This window comes from Anarrhichthys ocellatus, unplaced genomic scaffold (genome assembly GCF_004355925.1).
Source record: "Anarrhichthys ocellatus isolate YVR2014 unplaced genomic scaffold, GSC_Weel_1.0 scaffold24, whole genome shotgun sequence".
Lineage (NCBI taxonomy): Eukaryota > Metazoa > Chordata > Actinopteri > Perciformes > Anarhichadidae > Anarrhichthys > Anarrhichthys ocellatus.
Window position 1 is genome coordinate 9,809,120 of NW_022280054.1, and position 14,121 is coordinate 9,823,240.

The window sequence follows — 14,121 nt, forward strand, 5'->3', positions numbered from 1 at the left end:
ATTTTAATGTTGGCTCCGTCCAAAATTATTTGGCAAAAGCTTTTCCATAATCTATTCAGCATAATAACTATATTACAACAAATGCAAAAAAAACAACTCAAACTAGCGTTTGAATGTTTTTTGCGCAATTATGGAATTGTCACCGTATTATACCAATTCCACACAGCTTTTCTAGTGCCATACTTCTTTATGCACATACAACGATGAATGGGAACACTTCTAATGTCTTCATTTGCGGCTTTGACATTCATCTCGGGTTGGTGGATCGATAATGCAATGTTTATGATTGGGAAATAGGATTCCCAAAGTAAAGTTGTGTTCAGAACTGCAGCTAATGTTTCAGAGATGTTACCTTTGTTAGTGGTGGTTAAATCTATCTGGTTGTTTGCACTCACTTATAAAACAGTCAAAACACACGTGTCGAGGCACAACCCAGCATCAAACTAATGAATAACTGAGGGGGCAGAAAAAACAATGCCTTCTGTAAATCCCCAATGGATTAAGAAGATCTGGTGTGAGAACATGAATCAATAAGGGCTCAGTTCAGGAGAAGAGCATCGATTTTTACTATTACACTTTCTTTGTGAATCAGCATACACACGATACGCATGAACACACCAACATACACCCTGAACTCTTCATTTTTAACTGGACTTGACGCACATCGCCCTCACCAATAACCAGACTAAAGCGGATAATAAAAAGTTGACCAACAGCTTTTCCAGCTCTCCCAATAGTGTAATAAATCTACTGTCAGGATTTCTTGGGTGTCCTCTGAATCCTCTATTAGAACAGTAGATTGAGGAAATCGCTTTAACATTCGAGCACCCATTCATCATATTTTAATAACACGTCATGTGGCATAAAATTAGTGGCGCGATGTGTCAATTGGGTTGCTCAGTGTATTTATGATTACAGGGTACATGAGCTGACTTCAGCTCCGTAATGTACAAAGAGTGCCGTTGTCTGCGTATATATTGTAGCTGAGATGGAAGCTAAGCCAACCCAGCTAGAACTTAAGGTTATTCCACCACCCAGTCTGTCTGTTTGCAGGACAAGTCAGGGCTACCCGGCAACGGGAGCTCGGTGACTGTTGAGCCCACATCTTTAAGGAGACCTGGCTCCATCGTGGCATTCCGGATCAAGCAGCGCTTGATTGGCAGACCGCATGAGAGCGCATTACTCTGATGGGACGGGAGGAGGAGGGGTTTTGTCTACACCAATGATGCTTGGTCCTCAAACATAGTCAAAGTTGATAAACGGTGTTTCACTGATGTCGGACTTGTAATGTGAAGATGTCAGTCGTATTGCCCAGAGAATTGTTGTTGTCGCTGCTGTTTGCATTTCTCCTGATGCAAGTTCAGAAAATGCAGAAGAATGTACGACTGTTTTTGGTTTGTTGGTTGTAATTCATCATCTGCTCTGCTTGGATTACTGTAAATATTGGGAAGTAATTACTAAAGTAGGTTCTCAGTTGTGCCAAAAATATGCTAAGTGGATTGGGCGTTTCTAAACGCAACAGGGAATTGAAATCTGGAGAGCGGGAACATGAGTTCATGTGTACTGAGCCTTCGCTGCTGACCAAAACACACTGGAGTGTAACGGCCTTGTTTGCCCCCATCATCCTCCTCTTCTCACCAGTGACATTGTTAACCGCCCTCAATACAGGCCAGGAAATTACAGTTTGGTGCTGCTCTGACCCTTATATTACAGTGATGGTTCCTTTACTTATGAGGATGGCTGACATCAGGTTTGGTTCAACTCGGATGCAAATATTATGGAAATAGATTGTTGGTTGATAAGATCTTTACAGACGTTTGCTGTTTTGGAAAGACTGATTGATTTTACATTTCATCTCCAAGAGCACCATAAGGTTCCCTGGATTTATTGCATGTGAAACGTTTTAACTGTGTTTTCCTTTTATGTTTTTAATTCTCTACTGATTTCTGTTCAGTCTAAACTCAGATTTCCAAGTGAGTTTCTACCTGCAGATGTTGACTTGATTGTGAGTCGCAGATCCATCAAACTGCAGGTGACTGCAGGCAGATTTTGCGATGCGAGGCACCGTGAAAAGCTAGGGATTTTCTGCCTCTGACTTTGAGCCTCTGCTGCCTTCCTTCTCTAAATGACTGGGATTTCGACTGTCCCCCATCCTCTGCAGTCTGGCAGCTGAGGCACACAGACGGTGGTTTAGGTTTATGAGTTGGATGCATCATGTTTTTATCAAGATCGTACAAAGGGCTTTGATATCAGTCAGTGAGCCACGCCAGCACTGAAATCTATTTTCCATACATGACAAGGTTTCCTGAAGGTAATCAACAAGGTGTATATTTGGCATTTCCCTGCAGACCTGCAAGAACGTTGGTTTTAAAGCATCCCAAAATGACATATGTTCACATTCGGTAGACAAAGCCTCTATATAGGAGCTGTAGTTTTTATGACTGAAGTAAAGGAGGCAGTCAGGTGAAGGCTCTTGTCTGTTAAGCCTTTCAAACCGTCACTTGATGCACAATCATTCCCTATCCTTACACAAGTGTTTATTGTTGTTAATCAACTGAATAATCTTTCAACAGCAATGTGTGATGGATTTGGCAGGCACTGACGAATGATGTCGCCTGCTGATAAGGGCTTCGCATCAGATAACACTTTTATGTGTTGTTTTCAAGGGCGTAGACACATAAAAAGCGTAGTCTTTTAACTTGTTGTCCTACATTACATCAGGATGTCTTGGAGTGTATTGTTGCAATTAAATCGGGGCCACATGGATATGACTACTGGAACTCCATTGGCTTTGACCACAAGGTGCATGAGATGAGTCTGGCCCTCTGGAGAGTGCAGCGTATCTACATCACATACTGGTGGCAGGGTGTTTACAACTAATCCACTTATGGTATATTAATCAGAGACAATGTCAGATTTAAAGAGAGGGTAATCAATTGAATTTTACACGGATCTACTAAAGGGATATACAGTCTCACGAATAAAATGGAATTATACATCGATTTAAAGACTGGGAATTAATTCTGTTTGAGCAAAAACTCTATCAGCTGAAACCAATGTGAACAGATATGATTTAATTAAAGTAAAGTAGGTGGTTTAGGCTCATTTATTAATGCTACTGAAAAGCCCACTCTGCAATTATATCTTTTTTGCCTTTTCATTATCCTGTATAGTATGCTGTATTTTATTTTACTTAGTAAGTGTTTATTTCCCGTTGAGCATCACTGCAGTCACACAGGTAGCAGATCCACCTACTTTGTCTTCCTCTAACAAGGCCGGCTGCTAATTCATCATCACTGCCGTGTTTGGAGCTCTTAAAGAGCAAATTGATCAGGGTAAATAAATGAGATCTCCCCCTTAATGAGTACATTTTTCTCCATAAACAATACAGGGTGTATTCGCTCTATAAGTAAAGTGAGATAAATTAAGAAACAATGCATCATTGAGCATATATTTTATTCATTTTATTTTATTTTTCTCAACTGCCACTGCCTATTTCACACAGAAAGCAATTGTGAGAGCACAGAGCTCCGAATGCAGCTGTTTATTATCAAAACACTGCACCTGGTGGACTTTTCTTTTCTAAAATAAAATGCCAAAGTTTGAGGTTCAAAGCCCCAAGTGGTGTCAACTGCTTTAATTCTCAGTTAGTCGCAAAGAGCGAGAGGGTGAAGTCATACAAAAACAAACTCAAAGTTTTCTTGGAATAACCCGGATGAATTGAGACCTTTGACCCTGTGCGACTTTTCTGGCAGATGCATATTTCATAAATCATACTTTAGCTGACAGATTGTCTAGAGGGGATCGCACATAAATACACACACACACACACACACACACACACACAGACAGACACTGAGCATCTCAAACCACACAGTAAGGACAGGACAGTAAGGTAGCATCTATGTGTCAGCTTATATTTCTAGTATTTATCTCATCTCTAGGGATTTAAGCAATATGTTTTATATTTACTCATAGTTCATAGTTTTGGCAAAAGGAAAGTGTTACTTGAGTTTCTCTGGTTGCATTGCATGAACATTGCATTTTACTGTTAGCTGCCAAACATTCAGTCCATATTGTGATTGTAATGTAAATGTAACCCAATTTCCCATCGGGATTAATATAGTATTTCTGATTCTGGTGATGTAATGCTCCATCATAAGACTCGATAACTCCTGAACTGAACAGTAGCTTATGCCCGTTTATACAAGGCAGGCACATCAGACTGACTAAACTGCACATGTCAACCCACATTGTAGCGGGGGTTCAATGCTTTAATTCTCTATTGTCTTTGATCGAGTGTGGTCGCATATAAGCTGCACTAAATGATCTGAGTCTGCTGTGGGGGGCTCCCTGAACCATTTGGAGAGAAGAACTCGCCGTTATTGATTCATTCTGGTGATGCCGTCATGAATTAAATATTTTAGTTCTGGACATATCCAACTTCAATTTAAAGGTATAATATGCAGGAATAAAAAATAAATAAAAAATGTATAGACAATCCCCTCCTTCTCAATCAGAAGTGTGTGGTGGTGCCTGTGCCTGCAGAGACGCTGCCCTCTCCCTGTATTTTCTCTCATGTTATTATTTCTTCTGTGTTCGGTTCATTTCTGGATGTCAGCAAAGAGACTTTGGGACCCACGAGGTTGTGTAATCCCCAGTCAATAACAGCACGCAGGGTGTGAAGACCGTCAAATACCGCTGCTTTGTCACGCCCTCCTACGCCTGATACTGAGGCACAAGCATAACATCCACGGGCACCAGGCCCACTTTAGCTCTGTCTCATACAAAGCAGCTGTATTTCACGGAGGAGAAGGGGTTGTTGCCTCGCTGTGTGTGTTTTTTTGTGCATGTGTTTCAGTGTTTCCCTTGCTCCTTTCTGTGCAGAGTGCTTCCAAGTCTGTTTCACCTAGAGCAGCGCTGAGCCTCACACAGAGACGACGGGATGAAGCCTTTCCTGCCCAGCTGCATTCATTCCAAATCTGGCAACACAACACCTTCCCGCAGGGTTGTGCGGAGGTGTGGGTGTCTGGATCTTTGCTTTGGAACGCAACCGGGTTGCATACAGTTTGACACAATTTTTAGTCCAGTGTCCTGTTACCTACAGATTCTTATTATGAATTCAATGAGATTAGTGAACCACCAGTTTAGAAGTAGAAGTAGTAGTACTACTTTAGTAGGAGTATTACTTTCTACTTCTACTAGTACTAGACCGTAGTGTAATAAAGTGATATAGGCGTACTGTACACGTTATTCACTAACCCAGCAATGTGGATTGTCAAGTTACACTTTAATGTGGTAAAGGAGTACAAAATTCTAATTTAGCCACCAACACTTTCATCTGAAATATTAATAGAATGTCATCTCAGCCTATTTGAGGTCCCAGATGTTTCGCTGCGGGATAATGATGTGACGATAATGACTTTATATTTTTCTCCTGCCTGCCCTTCATAAAAGCTTGATTTTAGGATTTTGTCTGGCAGGCTGGTGCTGGGGCAAGCTAGGAAATGTCCATGATTGTCATGTTGCTACAGTCAAGGTTTAATCAATTTAATTTTCTTTTATATGACGGGGACACTGGCGGCGGAGATTGTTTTACCATCTGAATGTAATCAATCCAAGTGACAACCACTGAAATATTAGCATGGACACTGTAACACTGGCCTTATCATTGGTTCACTGCTGTGCTTACATGTGATCTCCCTGAAACTACACGAGGGAATGTCATCTGTTCAAAGGTTTTAACAAAACCTAGGTTCAAACCAAACTAAATAATTTTCAGCATGAGAATGCTTCCTCTGATCGTGGATGTTTGCATGTTCTCATTGCCCTCTCAGACTGACTATTGGTGAGGAAACAGACTCCTTATGGGCACATAAATACAGAGAGTATGGTAAACAGAAGGGTGATTTCAGTAAGCTTGTAAAACACTATTGTGTTTGCCGTTTTAGAATCATAGTCCTAAAGCGCTAATGGTTTGACTGTTGTGTTTTAGTAAAGTAGGACACATAGTCCTTTCTTAGATTTGTACAGCCCATAGCCATGCTGAGGAATGAAGCAATCACAATGTGTATTTGCCTTTTGATGAATATAATTATGTGTCTGCTCCAAATGCCTTCAGGTCTGCGTGAAGATGCAAGTGTGATGCATTTAGTTTATCGCTGTTTACTTTGAAACTGGGAATGTTTTTAGCTGATTGGATGAATGAGATACACAAAGCCATACACGGCAGTTTGTGCATACAGATTGGAGTATTACTTTTGCAAGCTGCCATATTTTACTGGTGTAGTGTTCTGTGTATATGACTAGCGTAAACATGAGGAATGCCACCTATGCGTAAATATGCATGCGTTCATGAGAATTGTAAATTTGCTTAATTAATGCCCATACCATATAAGACGACGCATTCTGCCCCATATGTCCTAGATTCAAGTTCTGAATTGTTTGTTTTCAGCGTCAGCAGCAAACTTATCATCACCGGCTAAAGTCGTGTAATGGGGGAAGTACTGGCAATGCTTTGTCACCTGAGGATTGTACTGTCACTGAAATATAGAAGACATGGTTTGATATGGAAAACACCCCAGCAAGACTGTCAATGACTGCAACAGCAGGGAGACTAAGTGCACAGGACTCCTACGACAGGTCTACACCGCTGGTAAATAGTGTCCGTACCTGCATAAGGCCCTTTGTTTTTTAGTGACGTGCTGGATGCTGTCTGAATGTCTGATGCACTGAGAGGTGAGTCAAGTAAAACCAATGTGGAAGTGCCTCAAACGTGCATTCCTTCTTACATCCAGCAGGAGGCGACTCCTCTTGTTGCAAGAAGAAGTCCAACAAAATGCAAATATGAGTGTATGGTCTCAATCACGAGTTTCAAGTCTTTGTCAGTATGTCCATTTAGTGACCCATGGTCCCATATGGAGTAAAATAGACGATGAAGCAGAGTATGCTACCTTATGATTGGCAGGTTGCTACCACAGTGTTGTCCAGTCGGTGGTACTTACAGTAACTCCACCCTCTCGTGTCACTTCTTCTTTCAAAAAGCCAAGATGGAGATGGCCTAAAACCAAGATGACGACAGCCAAAATGCCAAACTTGAGTCTTCGAAACGGCTGTCCAGAAACCAATGGGTGATGTCAAGTTCACTACGTCCACCACTTATTTGCAGTCTATGGCCATGATGCTATTTTAAAGTTATGATCTCAGTGGCTGGTGATCAGTAACTGCAGTGTTGATAAGGGGAGAGTGTAGATAGTAGACGGTACATTATTCAGATATACAGAGCTCAGAACTCCATGTACATAAATAGAAGCACGGAGGAAGAGAGAAGCAGAGAGGCACACAAAAGCCAGTCAGATTTCACCCAAGGCTTGTTAGGCTTGAAGGCTTGTTAGGATAAAGGATCTAGGAAAAGTCCTCACAGCAGCAGCATGCAGCACGGTACATTATCATATCGTCATAGCTAGATCTGCGTTACCCTTCATTTAATCTGCATTTCCAATCCCATGCTGATTCAGATGCCTTTAAAAGCCAAATCTGTAATTCAGATGTAGACAAAAGGGCTGCCCCACCGTTAAACACACAGGGTTTAAAGCAGCCCAGTATATCCTAGGAATTACATCTTTATTAGACAATTCAGCCCCTCATGATTTACCTCCAGTGTTAGTTCCACTGTGAGAAAAACATGTGACCTTTATGTAGTATAGCAAAGCACTAGGTAAGGTAGTGGAGGAAGTTGGTGTGATCAACAGGAGTGTAGTATGTCAGACTTTTATTCAGGGTATCGGAGTTTGTGTCCTGTCACACAACAAGTATTTTAGTTGCCCAGCTATATAACAATAGTACATTAACCAAAGAGTATGTGGCATAACCTTCATTTTCACAAGTTTCAAAATTTTTGGCAGTGGACATACAAATATTGCCGTCATCAAACATAATCCAGGGTTTGGCAGGGTCGTCGACATGCCTGATTTAAGCATGCCATCCGTTTCACGTTGACTGACGGGGACGAACGGCAGACAACAACTAAGTTAGAACCTCTAACATCTAACTTCATGAAGCGCTACGTCTGTCACAGCACAGCGCTGATGAGATGTCACTTCAGTGTAACAGTCTTGCTTGAAACTATGCAGACTGACATCTTCATTTTAAACTCATTTTTCGATGAAAGGAACTTGCCACCACATAAGAAACTAGCCTCATATGCCAGTTTTAATGGAGTCGACCTCTTCGTGAACAGGTGGCATTCATCAGGCTGGAACAAGCGATTCATGACAAGTTGTTGAGTCCTACATTCACCTTAGGTCAATGTTACCATCCTGACCTGAGTGCAAACACACTATCCTGGTTAACTTGTGTAATAGATGTAACACACACAGCTCTTACTTTGTATTATAAAGGAAGACAGGCTGGAATTGGATATTTGTTGAGGAGACTTTGGTGAATGGACTCCATGTGATGTGAAGCATTTTCCTTAAGAGAGGCACATGTGAATATATTAGAGAGATCTGACAACCGAAATGCAATAACATTAAAAGACAGCGTCCAAGGACCGACTGGCTCGAGATACACAGGCGGAAAGATTATTAGTCAGATGTCAAAATTCAAACAGAAAATTTAATTTATTCATCCATGCTGTGATAAAAAAATCCAAAGAAAAAAGTGCATATGATGTAATATTATAAAAACTATGCTGAGGTAATGTTCAGTCATGTTAGCAGTTAACACCTGCAGCTTAACAGCAAAGGCCCACCACTTCCTTTACATTCAAATGAATTCATTGTTAAGCACCTGCAGGAAGTGATGAGAAACCGCAGTAGCTTGGTCCATCAAAATCAGCTCATTGCAGCGAATAATTGGAATTTATCAGCAGTTTTTGTAAACCAAGGAGTAAAACTGGCATTTATTTTCAATTATTATCAGTCAAGCATGCCTACAAAATGCATATGTTTCCTCTCTGAGACACTCTTAATGAATGCTTGTGTTCAATATGAATGATTAAGCTGTTTTTATCTCCACGGTTGCTATTATAAATTCACCAATAACTCCTTAGATTAACCGTCTAGATATAAGGCTCCGCTGATTAGAAAGCAACGCTCTGCTTCAGCTCTGAGGGCGAGGAAGTGATTGATTTACTATTTTCACCAAAGAGGGAAAAACTCCACTTGTGAGTTAAAATTCGATGCTCACCGACTCTAATTCTCTCAGTCAGATGATTTTTTTATTTTATTTTTTTCTTATCTCATACAAAAGTAATTTCAAAGTACCCACTGGGTGTTTTTAATATGAGCTCATGGCTGGTTGCTGAATAATTTATTCAGATGTTTGGAGAGAGACATGATGATTATTTTGGCTCCGACACCAGGACTCTCAGACTCGTGGATCTAAAATAAGAATCAGAGGAACTGAGTGAATTAATATGACTCATCCGTGTTCTTTGATCACCAGCTTGTTCCCTCTAAATAGTGTAATTGGAAGCAAAACTCTGTTTCAATTGTTTGATCTTTGACATGATTATTGTTAATCTTTTTCCCATAACTTTTAAAATATTTGGCTGGTAGTTATTATAAGATAACTATACTTGTATTGTATCCACCCTTTTGTTTTCTTTAAATATTTTTTATTTTTTCTCCTCCACTCAAAATTCTAGTAATAAATTCATCCCCTTCTATTTGTTTTAGGCAGCAGAGATGTAGACAGCCTGTGTGTCAGAAAACAGAGCAGTTATTTAACATGGGCTTCAAATTCAAACAGGATTATTTCTTATTCTGTGTCTTTTATTCACTTGCTCTTCCTCTCTCTCTCACACTCACACACACACACACACACACACACACACACACACATTGCATTAGCGCGCCCCAGGGGGGCGTTACACCATTGGGACACGCGTGTTCCACGGTGCCAAATGAGCTCTCAGGAGTAGAAAGTGTGCCAGTCGTTGCTTTGCTCTGGAGGCGGTGGGCCCTGTAGAGCTCATATTCCATCAAAGCAGGGCTGTCATCAGAAATCCCTTTCATTTAGAGCAGGCACATTCACACAAACACAGACGGCTACAATGTTAGTGTGGTTAGATGACCTGCTCTGTGTTTGATGTGAAGTTGTATTGAACTAGCGTCGGTACCAAAAATAAAATAGCTTCAGAAAGTAAATAGAAGTATTCTTTAATTAAGTTGCAAAAGGTGTCTTTGTAGCTTGCCTGTTCAGAGTTTGCAACGACCAGGTATTTTTATGCAACACAAAGTTAGCCTGCTGCAGCTTGCATGGCAATGCAAAGCAATGTATGGCGGCAATGAAAAAGGTAATGACGATTAAGAGTAATGAGATTGTGTTATAAAGCATGGACGCGGCAACTTTTAAAGCGGTTCCCAGTCGACCATGAAGCGCCTGAAGAAATAAAAAAAAAGTTTAAAAAAACTAAAGTCCCTGCTGCTGCTGCTCGCTCTTTCTTTTTACGACTTTGGATTCCTCACAAATTCTGTGTAGAAGTTCTGTATTTGATGGAGATAGCATTCTTAGGGTTTTTAATAGCTTAACACCATGAATAGGTTACAGTGTAACAACTAAAACAGAGAAAGGGAAGATAGAGAGAAAACAGTTTGCCAAGATGGAGAGCCACAGGTGAAAAGAAGGAGCAAAGTGGCAACGTGACAGATTGAAGCACTCGCAGCTCACAGCATGTCTCCACCAGAGAGATGTGGCCTCATTGACCTTGTCATGAGAGCCATGGCTCGTTCTTATTGGTCTGTATTATTGCATAACTTTAGTCACTTTGGTCTCAACATTGTTTGTCAAAGTGGATGCACAGTGATTATCTATTTGTGTGCTGGTTTTGTGGTAACAGCAAATAAATATAGAACATCTTCATTTCTGAGATGTTGAATTAATATTTGTGTTTTATTATTGAACACATGCATATTCAAAGCCATTTGTAATCTCTTATTTCAGTTAATTTGGAATTGATATGATTTTTGAACCATCTCTGTTACATCCAGTTTTTTAGTTTTTGTTTTTACGACAGCATATACTGTATGTTTTTGCTGTTAAATAAAATATTTAAATCAAAGAATTCAGCTGCAACGTTCAACAATCCTCAAAGAAGTATGTTTTATTAAAAGAAGAAACCATATCCTCCACAGCATGATGCAATGCAGTAACAACTATCTATTGCGGTGGTGAAGTGAGGCATCCCCCTCACGCTCTCTTTCTCTCACCACTTATCTCATGCGCTGATCCACAGCTTTCTATTCTCCATCCTCATTTAGGATTCAGGTAATGGGTTCATGACCTACACTCCGTGACAACAGATGCATATCTGTAGGTTATTACCGAGCTGTGACTTTAGTGTTGAGCTTTTGGTTTCAGTATGAATTACATGTTGCGCATCATGCATGTCTTGCAGAGAATTCTTCTTTCTCTCCAGTGAACTGAAGGTGGAACACTTAATTCTCCATCGAGTATGAACATAGATTGCAGAATGGAAGGAAATTGGTAGAATCTACACAGCAATCTTCCCTCGTGTTGCTGTGACCAATAGAACTGTATCTTTTACAGTACATTTGCAGTCTGATGCTAATGACTTTTGGAGCTTTAGCTTCCCTTGCTTTTGGTCTCTGTCCTAAATTAATACATTTTCTTAATGTCTATTTCTAATGACTCCCTCATCCCAGTGGTTTCCATTACACCCAGAGCTGATTATTCACGGCTCTGCAGAGAGCATTGGATTCATGACTGTTTTCTTCCTTTAGTACCACCTCTCTAGTCGGCCAAGTAGCGAGCAGCGTCTGTGGTCAACTCCAATAATTCTGATTGTGAGTCGTAATAATCTCTTGAACCAATAGCCTTGGCTACGTTTGAGAACGCTCTGTACTTCTTCTACTCAGGTGTGGTTGTGATAGTACGCATCTTTAACCAATCCTGTGACCAGCTTGGGTGTTGATGCTCTCACATATTGTTTTTAAATGAGCATTGACAGATTTGCTCAAAAAATGATTATGCTGACATTTTATAAAGAAACATAAAGCACATCTCTCAAGACTCTGTCTCCTCCTCCATTTCATCTCAGTATCTCTCTCCTATGTCCTTTAAGACTTAGCAGCCTAAATACAGTTATCCTTTGAGCTAAATGCTAAGGTCTTAGTTTAGCGTGTGAGCATGCTAACAACATGTTCATATGTTGACCTGATGATGGTGCTAGATGACGGATCAGTTCATCCTGAGAGGGGCATGAATGCTTGTTCCCAATGCGATGGCAATCAATCCAATAGTTGTTGAGATACTTTCGTCCGGACCGAAGTGGTAAATGACAGACGGACAGACTGTCAGTGGCATCCCTCGAGCAATGTTTGGCCAGAAATCTAAAATGATGCCAAATAATACATAAAAACATGCAATATAATGCAACCTCCTGCTGTTACTCTCGCTGTTGGTAAACTAATATTGATTCCAAATAGGATTGGATAGTGGAATAAAACCAAAGGTCTGAGGGAGATTTAATTATACTCTCCCATATGTTGTTATGGAGAAGGAGGAATACACAATCTGAAGTATTTTTCCCGACATTTCAACGTCCTAAACTCATTCAACCGATAATCCCACAGTCATGCTGCCTCTACTGTGGGGACGTAAAATAAGTTAATGGACTTCTGTACACCTGTACGGAGGTGCACTGCTGCTCTGGTAGTTGTGATTCTAGATGATTGATCTTATACTGCTATACCGTTTAAAACACTACTGCTCTGCTCTGTGTAGTGCTGGATTTCAATTGCATCAAAAAAACAGCGATTGAGGGTAAAAGAAGGCCTTTGTAGAGGCCTACTAGATAAAGATAACACGATTAAACGCCATCATCTCTGTTCCAGGTAGGGTTTATTGCTGCTGACCTCTCCCTGGTGGGTGAGAGAGCCAGATATTTGCTCAGTGGACCAAAGCTGCTCCAGCAGGTCTGTGTGTTCATGGGTTAGAGGGCTTCCACTGGGAAACCCGCCCAGCTATTAGTTAGTTCATTCCCTTTGGAAGACAGAGAAAGGAAAAAGGAGAGAGTAAAGGTTTAAGTGAAAGCTGTCAGGCTCATACATGTATATGTGCTTACCGTTTCTTGTGTTTGCTAACGCGTGTCTCCTCAGTTCCCTTGAGTTGAATGATTATGAGGCTTAAAGACAATTGTATATTGAGGTGAGAGACCACCGCGTTGTCAGGGAGCAGATGTCTTTTTTTTAGCACCTTTCCATGCTGTCGCGGTGTCACATCATCCCAGATGGATGCTGTCAATCAGCTTAATGTTGCCTGTTTTCCCTCATGGGCTCTCTGGCTAGAGCAGCATTTGACATGCAGAGCAACAGTCAAGACAAGCTGCAACACTCACCCACATGCCCACACTTGCACCTTATTTATGTTTGAGTGCTGTGTAATTATATAAACATGGCGCTCTTGACGGCACAAATTAAGCCTTCTATAACTCGTAACAAGGGCTGGGTGATAGGAGGCAAATATATATTATGAAAAGTGTAAAATCATTGTCCCTGATAGGGATATGCAGAGTTGTTCCGGTACCAATACCAGGATTGGAAATGTCTCCAATACAGCTTGTAATGCTGGATCGATAATCGATAATATTTTACACTGAAAAATCTGTGAAAAAAATCTGTGAAAAAATAAAAGAAAGTGCTTTGGCATTCATTTTCTTTATGTATTTGTTCACGCAGGCAGGCCATACAACAATGATAGCCATTATATCACATCCATATGTCTCCAATCATATCGGATCCAAAAATAACGCACTGGTATTGGATCAGTACTCGGTATCAATAAGCAGGTTCAGGTATCGGAATCAGTATCGGGAAGAAAATAAAAAAGTTAGCGCAGAATCGCTAGTTTCATCCTGTGGAGCTGAATACATTCCAGAGATCATTACACAACAAGGTATTGTCTTCTACCCTTTTTGTGTATCTACCCCTGGCATCACTTACGCCACTACCTGACGTAATAACTGCTTCTTAGATTGAATGTATACTTCTTTATTTCCCACGGGTTCAGTAGTAAGGTTTCTCTCTGAATTAAAAATGAGCCAATGGAGCCTCATCTCTACAATGCCCTTCGGCACTAGCTGTGCATCTCGCTGCA

At 40.7% G+C, this 14,121-nt stretch overlaps 1 protein-coding gene across 1 annotated transcript in view; it reads left to right on the top strand.

Moving 5' to 3' along the window:
- The window catches only part of lsamp (limbic system associated membrane protein), a 503,490-nt gene that overhangs the window by 150,499 nt on the left and 338,870 nt on the right, over positions 1–14,121 (top strand). The gene's annotated exons all lie outside the window — the stretch shown is intronic.